Raw genomic sequence first — 13,307 nt, forward strand, 5'->3', positions numbered from 1 at the left:
AGCAGCTACAGATTGTAGTAGGTTTACCATCAGCCGCTGATTTTTCCTCAATTGTTTTTGAGACGTGCCAACAATGTAGCTCTGTACCTTGCATCTAGCAGAATAATTACCTGGCTCAAATCAAATATTTTTCAAAGCAGAGGTGCTACAGTATATTCAGATATTGAGCACAATTTTCTTTTTGAAAAAACATTTAATAAATACATGATGAAAAGTAATACCATACCTGCATGCCCAGCCTCTGCCTCTGACACTGCTATAAATTCTTTTAGACCTAAATCTGCAGTTCTTGAAGATGTGGCTGTGAGAAAATACGTATATGAATATACTGTGTAACTTTCAGGTGACATATATTTCACTACATCCAAAATGAATGCACAATCAAATTAGTTTAAAGTTTTAAAATAAAATTCAGTATATTTCATGCTTAAAGGGATCTTTGTAAAAAAATAAATAATAAAAATAATCACTACCTTCATCTGCAGCTCCAACTAGAGATAATCTGAAATAATAATTATTAAAGATCACATGTTGAATCTTTATAGAAATTCAGTAGAATGAGACAAGGTCAGTTTTAATTATCAAGTCTTTGAACTCCATATATCCAAGTTCCCTTAAAAGAAATAATTTTGCCACAAAATAAAAAAAGCACAATACTTGTGCACATAACTTACCTTTTGTTCAACTGGAGTTTTCCCTTAAACCTTTGTGAGACCTCTGGAGTGGATTCTGTAAATAAATTAATATTCATTATTTCATGCCAACGATACAACTCACAATACATCTCATTCACATTATACATACATATAGTTTTTAAAATACCTGATTTGTAGTTCTCTACACTGCCATTTCTATGGACTTTTTTTTGCGTTGGTAGGGCAGTGAAGAGCTGTCTCTGGAAGATGTATATTTAGACAAGGTTGACAACTTATATTTAGACAATGATTAAAAGTTCCCCAGCCACCAAAAACAACCTCCCCCCCCCCCCCCCCCACAGAAAAATTAAAAAAAATTAAAACACTACCTATTAAAAAATACTTTGAGTGAAGGTAGTTGGCTTGATCCAACTTGTCATATATTAGATGATGCAACTGGAGAGATAATGAAAAAGATGATACTTTTATATGATGGTTTTTGAACTCAAGGAACAGTGAATACAAATTAACAAAGAATTTTCTTACAGTTACAATAAATTACCCTTACCATTTGCTTCATTGAGCTGAGGAGGCTGTGGCAACATAGCAAACAGTTGGTGTACGGCATATCTGGAGACTATCACCATCTTCATCTGCAAATTTTCATATTCATCACAGTCATTATAGTTATTAGAAATGAATGCCATACTTAATTTGGTATTTTATCATGAACTAAATAATTAGTCAGTAAAACATTTTTTTGTTTTTTTTTTTTTTCTTGGGTTGATTATTGCAAACCACAGCCTACAAAGCAATTATATAACAGGGATGTCATACCATCAGCCTCTTCATTGTCTGAGAAGCCAAATTTTACTACTGGCTTTTTGGTAGTTCTGCATTTGAGACATTCCTGGTCTGTTTCTACATTTGATGTATCCTCTGCTCTCTTAGCCCGTTTTTTTTTTTTTCCCAAAACGCCTTAGTATAGGTTTCTGCAGGAAATATAAAAACAAGATTATTAAAATGTTTTATAGTGACCACTATATACTGTACATGCTATAGCTCAGATATTAAGATTCATAATATACAACTTTGCATACCAGCCAAATGAAAATAATCTAATTTCATGTAGATTTCCATCTTTCTTTATCAGGCATTTCTTCCCTCTTGACTTTAGCTGAAGCACCAGCCTTTTGGAGGCCAGTACAATACACAACCTGAAATTGCACAATCAATGACAATTATACGCATTAAAAAAATTAATAAAAAAAGTAAAATACTTATTGCTTAATTGTCAGACCTTCATATGAGAAACAGAGTTCTGGTCAGTTTTGCAGTCCTTAAGCCTAATACCATACACCATCCGCATTATTTTAGGGATAACTCACATTTTCTTTCTTCACTATCCATGACTTGTGGACTACTTCCACAGCTTCCTCATGCAGAAACTCCACGACCAGGAATGACATCTGTTAAAATATTCAAGTTGAGTGATATGAAATTTATATAATCACATTTAAATCAGCCGAATATTTAGCAAACACTAAATTGCAAAAAAGTATCATCCAACAAATTTGTGTAATTGTATTCTTGTTTCACCAATTAAATATCAAGTGAATAAGACCCGTCCAGCGTGATAAGGGTTGGTAGTCAGTGGTTTTTTACCCTATATGCTTAAAACCTGGTGATGGGTTTTATTACTGCTTCAGTCAATACAATGCCCATAAATGTAGCCCTAGCATTTCTAGCCCTATTTTACCATACCAGAGAAAGTATTAGCTATGCTTAGCCCATGAAGCATTATACAGGAAGGGTTGGTTAAATTACAAAATGATAGGCTAGGTTAGTTTACCCTATGGGAAGTCTAGGGTAGGTAAGCCCTCTAGTTATGTTACAAAATATTCAATGAGATCATTCTACATCATGAGGATGTCCAGTAGCCCATGTTAGGTTAGGTTAGTTTTACTTTATGTGCGGTCCAGTACGTTAAGGGCTCCAATTAAGCTAGCTAAGATTTCAAGGAAGCCTATCCTTTCATTGTTTATTTATACCCTAACATACACCTTTGTAGCCTTTAGCTATAGTTGGTTGGGACGGACTGGGTTAGCAATTAAAATGTGGGGTAAATGTTTTTTACTACCTATTACACAAGATTTGTAATGAATAAAATAGGAATTACCTAGTACTGGTGTATTTATAGGTACTTTGATTTGTTCTGATGCAAGTGATTGTAGAAAACCAATATTTTAAAAATTTTAAGTGTTAAAATAAATAAAGGAAAAACAAACAAGGACACCAGCTAACCTAGGTTCCCCACCTAACCTGGGAGCCATAAATCCTTATCTACTTAAATTTAAATTAGCCTAAGTCTAATCCCCTAGTATTTAATTCCATAAGAGACCAGCATTTCCATCGGCCGCCCTTACCGTAGGATAACTAGTAGTTTGGTGGCATAGCCTAGCTAATTCTCCCCATCCAAAACCCCACATTCCCATCGGGTCCCCCTTACCGTAGGTTAGAGTTCAAAGGTAAATTCTAAGTTAATTACAGCCGACCCCTAAAAACTAATGTTAAATTGTTAATAAACAACCAAATTACTATAGGAAACTGCTATTTCTCAAGAAATAGGGTACCCACCATGTCTCGGACTAGGTAGGTACTACTTATATTAACCAAGCCTACAGGTAGCTTTCATTCTAGTTTTTTTTAACTACTAAAACATGTGCAACATCTAGCTAACTTTATTGTTTTACATGCTATGTTATACATCACAACAATTCATGTATCTACCTTAAAATTCCATAAGAAATGCACTATATCACCGTAATTGTGGTTTGGAAACGCCGGGAACCGGGATGGATCACGGGGACGGCGGATGCGTAGCGTGTAGCCGAGCTCAATTTGAATTCGATATGTAAAGTCTTTGCAACGGCGCTTCTTGAAAATAATCGTTCGGCGAATATACAGAAACCGAACCTGGTGTGGTTATGTCTTTCAAGATTCATTTAAGTTTACTCGTAAACCAAAGGAGATTGAGGTGAAATATTTTGGTCTTTCTGTAATATTGATAAACTAGCATCCCAAAGAAATGTGCTAACTATAAGAAATTAACCTAAATATAGGCAAGCAAAAATGGCATAAATTTCAAGCTATAACAATCTTTTGATTGTCCCTTGGTTGTTCAAGTGAGGAGCAACAGAATAGAATAAGCCCAATCAACACGTTATGAGAAATTCTTCATATGCTCTTGATTCAATCATTCTTGTCTAACAAAATTACAAAAGTTGATAGCGAAACAGGACGTTATAACAACGTGATACGTACGTCTAACAACAACATCGTAATGCAAAAAAATTAAGGTATCCAGTAAAGTTTTTTTTTTATCATAATAACACAAAGCATTAACATTCCTATCACAATCAACACTCATAGCCTTGTCAGGCGGATGACTCTCTCACCGTAGATACTACGTTGCACTTTGGTGAGAAATTCTTCATATGCTCTTGATTCAATCATTCTTGCCTAACAGAATTACAAAAGTTGATAGCGAAACAGGACGTTATGACAACGTGATATGCACGTCTAACAACAACATTGTAATGCAAAAAAAACTTAAGGTATCCAGTAAGGTTTTTTTATCATAATAACACAAAGCATTAACATTCCAACCACAATCAACACTCATAGCCTTGTCAGGCGGATGACCCTCTCACCGTAGATACTACGTTGCACTTTGGTAGAAATTAACATTCACCTTATTTTCACTTTTAGGCAACGTGAAAATAGCATGGAAAATAACATTCACCTTATTTTCACGATTTTTGCAACGTGAAAATAGCGTGGTGTGTTTGCTTGGGATATTGGCTTCTCTTTTCTTCTCCTTCATCCTGCCTTTATTTGATTGATACCGTTTAATATGCAATATTCACATTTTGTTGATAATTGCGCTCTGTGCATTCTGCCACTGGAATGGAGAAGCACAATCTGACAGAAACTCGGGAGAATCTGTGAATATTTCTTATTTGTCATCTTTGATTGATATTTACTCCTTTTTCTTATGTTCAAACGAGACACTTCGTAAAGACATCTCAAGCATTATGCTACGAAGCACAAAATAATAATAAACTCATATATTATTCTATCATTCTTAATGTTGTTCTACTTTACTCAGCACGACTTGAATACCAAAAAAACAAGCTCCTTATTTTCAAAATATTTCGATTTATCTTTTATTGTCTGGTTCAACTTTAAGAGTATAGACCTTCTAGTGAAGAGACAATGCATTAAGGGAAAATATTTAATGCAAATACATTCTAGTTAGGTATTTTATCGTTCTTTCTTACAGTACTGCACAAATAAATTATTTACGTAAAGGAAAATGCGACGATAAACGTAGGAATAACCGAAATGACGAAAGAATTGTTACGGAGAACAGTCTGGCGGTTTCTTGGTTGAGTTGTCATTGTCAACCGTCCAGGGTCACTGACTGACTGACCCGAGAAGGAAGAAGGAAGAAGGAAGAAGGAAGAAGGAAGGAAGGAAGGAGGCGGTTGGAAAGAAACCTCTCTCTCTCTCTCTGCTGACGACGATAGGCGACAGGTGGCAGCAGCAGCAGCAGGCAAGAAGTCATAATATAAATAATTTTATATAATATTTACTCTTACACTGTCGCATTCATTATCATTACTATTATTATCATTATATTATAGGAAACAGAGACCTCCAGAGAAGCGATATCCTTATCAATCATGATACCATCTGAGAACTAAAAGTATTGCGTAAAACTCTTCATTCTCAGATGATATAATTTCATTTTCATTCTTTTCGAAGAGCGAAATAAAATTACTTAAATACCTAACATTTGAGGACGTCATTCGCTAGTTCGGAAACTGCTGTTAATTAACCACCGTCATAATCATTGTTGTGTTCTAGAAGCTCCCATTGGTCGCCTGAGACATCACCTCACTTACTGGCTTCCTCCGGCGACCAATGGGAGTTGAGGATGTTATGCAGAACTGGATACATCCAGTTATTTTTTCTGAAAATGGAGCCCCCAGAGCCATCTACCGGCATCTCTGTCGAAAAAGTGACTCAAAAGCGAAACTATTTCACTTTTCAAAGCAAACCGAGATAAGAATTTCCAAATACATAATTGCAAAGATTGCAATTAAAAACAATACACATTGTTTAAATATGAACGTGTAACTGAGACGTACTGAAAAGAAAATCAAGGAGTTCTCAAGGAAATTCATGACTTGGGTCCTGGCATGACATAGAAGGGGCGGGCTGAAGGTGAACAAGAAATCAAAATGACCAACGTTTTTTGAACAAGCCACATTTCATAATATATAATTATATATAAGAATTACGAGGTTACGTCACAGATATAAAATTTCTTTGCGTGAAATCGTATTTTGGAACTTGATAACATGACAAGGTAACATTATTTCCAACGTAACCCGTTTTTAACGTTTGTAATGGTTTCCAATACCATTCGTAGGGACTACAGGGTGTAAAGACTGAGATTTCTTTTAATTTTTTACGTAACCAGATAATCGCACAAAATAAACTCAGCTCTTTTCTACATGCCGCCCCTTAATAGTGCGTTGCAAAAAAATATTAATTGTTTTTATATGTGAATAAGTCAACGTTTATGCTGATAGTTAGGATATTCAAGTGTTTATAAAATTGATAACCTAAAAGAACGATGAACCAGAACATGAAATGAGACACACTGTTGCCGAAGTAGGGAAACGGAATGACCAATACCCATTTTCCATCGAGCTGTTAACTTTAGGGAAATGCTGAATATTAAATACAGCAATGGTATTAATATTATATAAGTAGAATAGTTTCATTTGTAAAAAGTAGAATGTTCAACACAATTATATATTATTAATTAACAGCAATTGATGATAAATGTAATTTATATTCTACTTCAGAATATGTTCATCTCGAGAAATGTGAGTAACATTTGTGTAATTGGTAAAATCGTTACTGATTTTGATTTTATTGCATTATCAGCTAGTTATAAAGTACTTTCTTATCTGGCTGACTTTTGTACGTAGATGTAAATAATGATTTATTAACCACATTGTGATAACTAAGATGTATAATATAAAAAATATTTGTATAAAAGAAACTATGTGTAAAACTATGTAAAAAATTTTCCAATGTAAGTAAAAAAAACATAAAATTTAAAAAAATATTTATACTATGAATGTGCATCCTGGCAATGGTGATAAGAATGCAAGCAGAATTGTCATAGAAAGTGACTAATGGAACAACATCTGTATACTCTTAAACATTTTCAGCAGATAAGTTAAGAAGATATATGAATTTGTATTCTTTGTGATAAATATAAGGAAAATGTATACATATTGATAATATGGTTTTCATTGTTGGAAGATATTATATATATATAAACAAAGACATGTCATTTTCGTACCATTTCCAACTTAAATGTAAAAAAAAAAAATTTTTTTAAAAAAAAATTTTTTTTTAAATAAATTAAACCAATCACTTGTTTCCTGTAGATACTTGGCCGGAGTTGTCGGAATTGCCAATCCATACGTCTTTCAAAGTTGATGAACTGAAGATCTTTTATTACTTCAAGTAGCCTGCAGTTTGGTCAGAAACGTCAGTACGTCATAAATAAACCTTAATAACATTATTTTATGCACAGAAGTATAGTAACTTTGTCCAAAATGGATATGTTGAATTTATTTTTGTTGGTATGTCCAGATTGTCGGAACTGTCAATCTATATAACTTTTAAAGCAGATGAATTACAGGCAATTTCTGAGACCACTTACTCTCTAGTAAGTTCAGAAACCCGAATTTAAGCAATTCACTTTTGATTCGAACATTTTAAGCTCAGCAGTGCAGTGTTCTTGTCCAAGTACGATTTTGTATTTCATTCTATGACTGTCGGTGGCATTTTCACTATTGGGGAGAACTGTAGGCGAGTTGAATTTTATTGTCATCCCTTAAGTCGAATTTTGGGTTATTTTTCATTGACGTAAAATACTCATTGTGAAATGAAGTTGTATTTAAATATCCCAATAGACTCGTCATTTTAAATTATGAGAAAAAGATGGAAATAAGAATAATCTGACTAGTTTCCTCGCCCATCATAAAAAAGCACTTGTCCACTTGCACTGACTTTCTTAAGTGAAGGCAATAGATGGGTCCATTAACGACTTTTTGCTTATAATAAAAAAATCCTTTTTTTAATATTGTTCTATGGAGAAGGGAGTGCTGCTGCATGGTACCACGTGGCCGCCATAGAGCATACATGGTATTGAAGAAGACATAATTATAGTACGATTTCATTCATGGATCACTTTGCTACTATTTCATAACAGAATTAGCGGTGAATTCTCAGTTATCGTTGGTTTAGTTAGGAGGCTGAAACTGAACTCAAACTGAAGCGTAATCTAACCTTTGAACACACGATAACTCCCTACAGTTTAGTTTCATGAATATGAAACAAAAATCAAGGCTATTGGACAAATACTATATTTAGACCCGAATCATTAAATTAGGAAGGAAATCCATGGACAGGTCATGCATTCATTTAATTCACGAATAATTACATTTGCATAAGGCTATAATGCAGGATAATAAATATCCACGCTAATTGTAATGTCCCAGACAGAGGTACACTGTGCAATATGGTAATAACAGGGCCAATATGGAAATGTTGCAAGCAACGCAAAACTCGTCAAGTAGCAAGGTTACATATAGCCTCAGGATTGTTAGGTACAGTTAGTAATAGTCTTTCATTCTAACATGATAAAATTATGGTTTATGGACTAATAATAATGAATGCGTACAAAGTTACACTATTTTGCCATTTTTTTGCAATACGACAATGTTGAAAGCAGGGAAAAATTCGCCAACATGGATTGGATACTTCCAGGATTTTTTTTTCTTAAAGCAAACCAGTTTTATTTTGATATGAGATAAAATGAAGTCTTCTTAAATGGATTGCATGCTTTATTAATTTGGTTTAATTGAAATAGGTTTGCAATACTGCAGTGTTGCAAGAAAACAAATTCTTGAAAATAAAATGTATGTATACTTTCGTTTTTTTTAAGTAATATAAAAATGTTACCTGAAATTTCTTTTAAAAGGTTGCCCTATTAGATTTTCAGGAGTTCAAACCAACTTTTGAAGCTACGAACTGAATAAAAGGCAGTCTCTGGTACTCTATAACAAATATCATTAGAAACCACAATATATTGCACCTTGCACGCAGTACGGGAGGGTTGCAAGCAAAACTCATAGCTTTTAAAACAAGCAAGACAATTAGGGTGTTTTCGGAAATTGATCTGTTAAGCAGAAAATGTGGTCGAAATTCCAATATATTGCAACTTTATTGCATTATTCCAGTATTGCAAACCCGGCATGATTCATCAAAATACTAAGGCTGTGTTTTTCTTATAATTTACTAGAGGCCAGAACTATTTCTCCTTCAAAATTGATACAATACAAATTAGTATGTCTAATATTCACGGGAAGTTGCACTGCCTTGTTCTTTCCTTGCATTAAGAATATTTCAAGCAAGGCATACTTCGCCAGTACAGCAGGGCTGTAGCCTCAAGATTTTTTCTTTGCCAAATAAACTTTCCATTAAAACTGGATGAAATGCAATATATTGACATTTTGATGACATATTCTTCAGATATTTCATATATTTTCAATATCATTGCCATAAACCAATGTTGCAGGTCAAACCAGATGCGTTGAAAGCAATGCTATAGCCAAATGATTGTCTGTAAGCCAAATTAAATTAGATTTCGAAATGGATAAAATGCAACTTATTGACCTGCCAATGACGAGTATACATTACATTACAATTGCAGAATACTGTTGATTTATAACATTTAGTCGCCCATTTATGAAGGCAGTTATACCTTAATCCTTTAAATATTGTCAAATTAATGAACGGTAATTTTTTGTAATTATGTATACTAAAAAGAAAGTTTCCCGTCAATAACATCAATGAATGCTTTGAAAATGAAGTTAATGATGAGTTTTAGTTATTCGGAAGTTTAAAATATATTTAATTTTGGTGTTATTTGTTTTAAATAGAATTTATTATTCCGACATGTGTTTCTGTCACCATATACTAACTTCAACCGCTATGTGACAATTCATGGTTTTATTACCACAATAGTAATTCTCCATTTATGTATTGTCTAATACTTTTCAGATGTTTTGGTATCATATAACTGAGTGAATTAGTCATCAATTTCACAGATTGGTTTTAAAAGAATCTTTATTGATCTGTGTTATAGTTTATTTATGCTAGAAGTATAATTGATAAGTCATTCATTCTATTATGAGTTTATTTTCATAGGATTCCCTATGCCCTCCCACAAACCCTCTCAAAAAAAGAATGTTAAGCTTTAATGGTATTAGTTTTTTTTCCTGCACGTATTGTTTCAAAGAGTAAAACATGGCGAGACGTTTTTACGTCTAAGAACAGTAACAGCCGATTGTCGGAACTGCCAATTTGTAAGGATTTTAAAGTTTACAAATCAAAGATAGTTTATTATCTATAGTAGTCTGCAGTAAGTTCAGAAACAGGAATTTTAAGTAAATAACTTATTATTCTATTATGGTAATTTTGGTATGCCTGGATCTTCATATCGTCTATAACAGGGAACGACATTTTCTCTACAGTTGATAATTTTAGTGTAATTTTTCCTTTTTATGAAATATTTATTCCCAATTAATCTCTTAAATACTGAGCAGAAACTTGCAATACAAATGCCCTAGCAAACTCTCACGCCCATCTTTGAAGATCCAGTTGGTATATTTGCTCTGATTTTCTGCGGTGGCCAACAGATGGGTTTTAGGACTTGCTTATAGTTGAAAATTTGTAAATTGTTCTTTGAAGAAAGGACCACATGATGACCACCTGGCTGCCTTAGAGTATACAGAGAACTGGAGACGAAACAGGAATCTGATTTCATTCATTGTGTTGATACAATTTTCTGCAATAATAAATGGAAAGGTCTCATTTATTTATTCGTTCAGACAGAAGATTGAAAATGAGCAAAATAAATAAATAAATGAATAAATAAATGTAATATAATATTCCATGTGAACTCATAATAGTTTAGAGGCACAGAAGCGAGTGATATACAGTGACTAGGTATATACTAATTTATTAATGGATACTGGACCTGTCATTAACAATCACAAGCGGGAAAGTAAGACTCAAAATGAGAACAAAAAGGGCATATAACTAGGAGAAAGTGTGCTTTCTTACACATGAAAAGAAGTCTCTGGTTGCACATGCCTAGAGGGGCATAGTGGTTGAGGTGCCTACAATAGCTTCCTGCAATAACATGATCACTGTAGATGATTTTCATATATATGAAACTGAATCACAACAAATGAATAACTGCAATATATATATATATATATATATATATATATATATCTATATATATATATATATATATATATATATATACGACACAGTCCCAGACGTACAGGGCGTTTATTCAACATGTTAAAGAAGATCAAGGGCAGGAACACGAAGAGATTCACATTATCCTTTAATCCTACGTTTCGTGACAACATCGCCACATCTTCAGGGATTTTTCTACAAAATAAAGTATAAATGTTAACATAAAAAGAAAGCTGATCACAAGATCCAATAGTTGAAAAGTAAAAAACAGTTTTAATGGTAAAATTACAACTATCATACTTAAATTACATGCACACTTGATTAAAACAGACCAGAAATACCAAACAACTTACAAATGACGAGAAGAATATTTAAAATTAAAGCTAAATTACACAAAGATAAAAGTAATAACAAATATCATAAAAAACAAATAAAAGTAAAAGTCATATAGTTCACAAAACACAGCCCAAAAAACAGCTCAACACTTAACCAACCTTTCAGCATCAAAGATAAAACACACTAAAAGTAAACAACGTCAAGAGGCACAAGGAATGACATAATAATTAGGCTAAAACAATGGGACAGCAGAGGAATGGTTGTTTAAAGTTGGAACTCGTAGTTTGATGTTCAGAGTTTTCCAAAATCAACAGTTTCGTTTTGGGTTCCCTTGTTTGGCCAATAATTTTAAAATAAATTCGTAATTGACTGTGGCTTTACATTTAAAAGTATGCTTCCTTATATAAGATGTTTTCAGGGTTAGATAATTTACACCCAGTTCTGTAACTAACGCCCCGATGGGAATCGGCCCTGACCCTGAGAAGACGCCGGGTAGATCCAACATATTTTCCCAGATTACATCTGGACAAGTGTATTCATAAACGACACCCGACGTCATCAAAGGGCAGAGCCGATCCTTAAACATGAAGAGCGAGCCAATGGTCTTGGGATTTTTAGGTATAAGTTTTAGATTTTTTTACGGCTCCAAAATATCTGTGCACAATCTTGGTAAACTCGTTACGAAAAAAATTATCATTTTAATAGATACGGGAAGCTGGCATAAAGAGGGAGCTTGGGGACCTTAAAACTAATAGGCTGTTCAGAAACCCTTTTATTGAGTAATTATTTAAAATTTCTATAAAAGATCTTAGAGGAAAGCAATTATTAGAGAAGTACTGGGAGGAGAAAAGTTAAAAATGTTTTTCATTGTGGAAGAGAGACAGGTAGGTAGAGGTAAGAGACAGAGCACGATAAAGTAAGGTATATATCGAGTGAGTTTGAAATTGAAAAGAAAACAGAAACTATAGAAGTTGGAACCGAGCCCGTAAATGTTTTCTTTCTGAAAATTGAGGTACTAAAACTTTCATTTTCCTTGGGAGACCAAATATCTAGGAAGGCTAATTTAGAATTATGTTCTTTTTCCATTGTAAAAATTATATTATTATGGTAATTATTAGCACAAAATCTAGGAACCTGTCAGCATCGGAAATCATGTTTGAACAAGATAAAAAGTGTCGTCCACGTAGCGTGAGTAAAACAAAGGGCGGAAGGCCAGGGGGGCATTCGTCCAGAAAATGCGCTCCTCCAGGGAGCACATGAATATATTCGCAAAGGTAGGACCAAGAGGAGACCCCATGGCCATCCCCTCAATTTGTTTAAAAGCTGTCCATTAAAAACAAATGCCGTTTTGTCCAGCACGGCCATTCTAAAAGAGCTTTAAAATTCGAATAACTAAAATTACAGTAAACAGACTCAGGTTCGGGGAATAGCTTATCAAGAATAATGTTTATGGTCTCTCTTACAGGTACGTTTGGTAAATAGTGACTCGACATCAAACTAGTCATGAATAAGTCAAGAGTCTGGGGTAAAATACGTTCTTTAAATTGTTCAGAATTTTTAAGAGTATACTGGTTAGTGGTCAGCGGTTCCAACAGAGGGACGAGAAATTTTGCCAGTTTGGTAATTAGGTGTGTTAAGTAGTGCCAAGATAGGGCGAAGAGGAAACATTATCTTTATGTATCTTTGGTAAACCTAAAGAATTCCGTAAGATGAACCACTGGAAAATAAATCTTGGAACACTTTTTTCATCAATGATATTGTCATTTTTCAAGGTTCTGAGAAATCTATTGATTTTATCCCCTCAACTTTGAATATGCTTTGATAACTAGGCACAACCTATTTTCTGGAACCTGGTACGATCGCTTAAAATATTAGTCATTTTGTTGTTTATAGAGTCACTTTATCCAA

General features: G+C 33.7%; 1 long non-coding RNA gene across 1 annotated transcript; it reads right to left on the reverse strand.

Moving 5' to 3' along the window:
* Positions 1-235: 235 nt before the first annotated feature.
* On the reverse strand, positions 236-741 carry LOC135204438 (uncharacterized). Its single transcript, XR_010312217.1, has 3 exons — positions 675-741; positions 474-502; positions 236-301 (listed from the first exon to the last, which is right to left on the reverse strand). It is a non-coding gene; the product is annotated as an uncharacterized LOC135204438 (long non-coding RNA).
* Positions 742-13,307: the final 12,566 nt, after the last annotated feature.

The sequence above is a fragment of the Macrobrachium nipponense genome, chromosome 47 (genome assembly GCF_015104395.2).
Source record: "Macrobrachium nipponense isolate FS-2020 chromosome 47, ASM1510439v2, whole genome shotgun sequence".
Classification (NCBI taxonomy): domain Eukaryota; kingdom Metazoa; phylum Arthropoda; class Malacostraca; order Decapoda; family Palaemonidae; genus Macrobrachium; species Macrobrachium nipponense.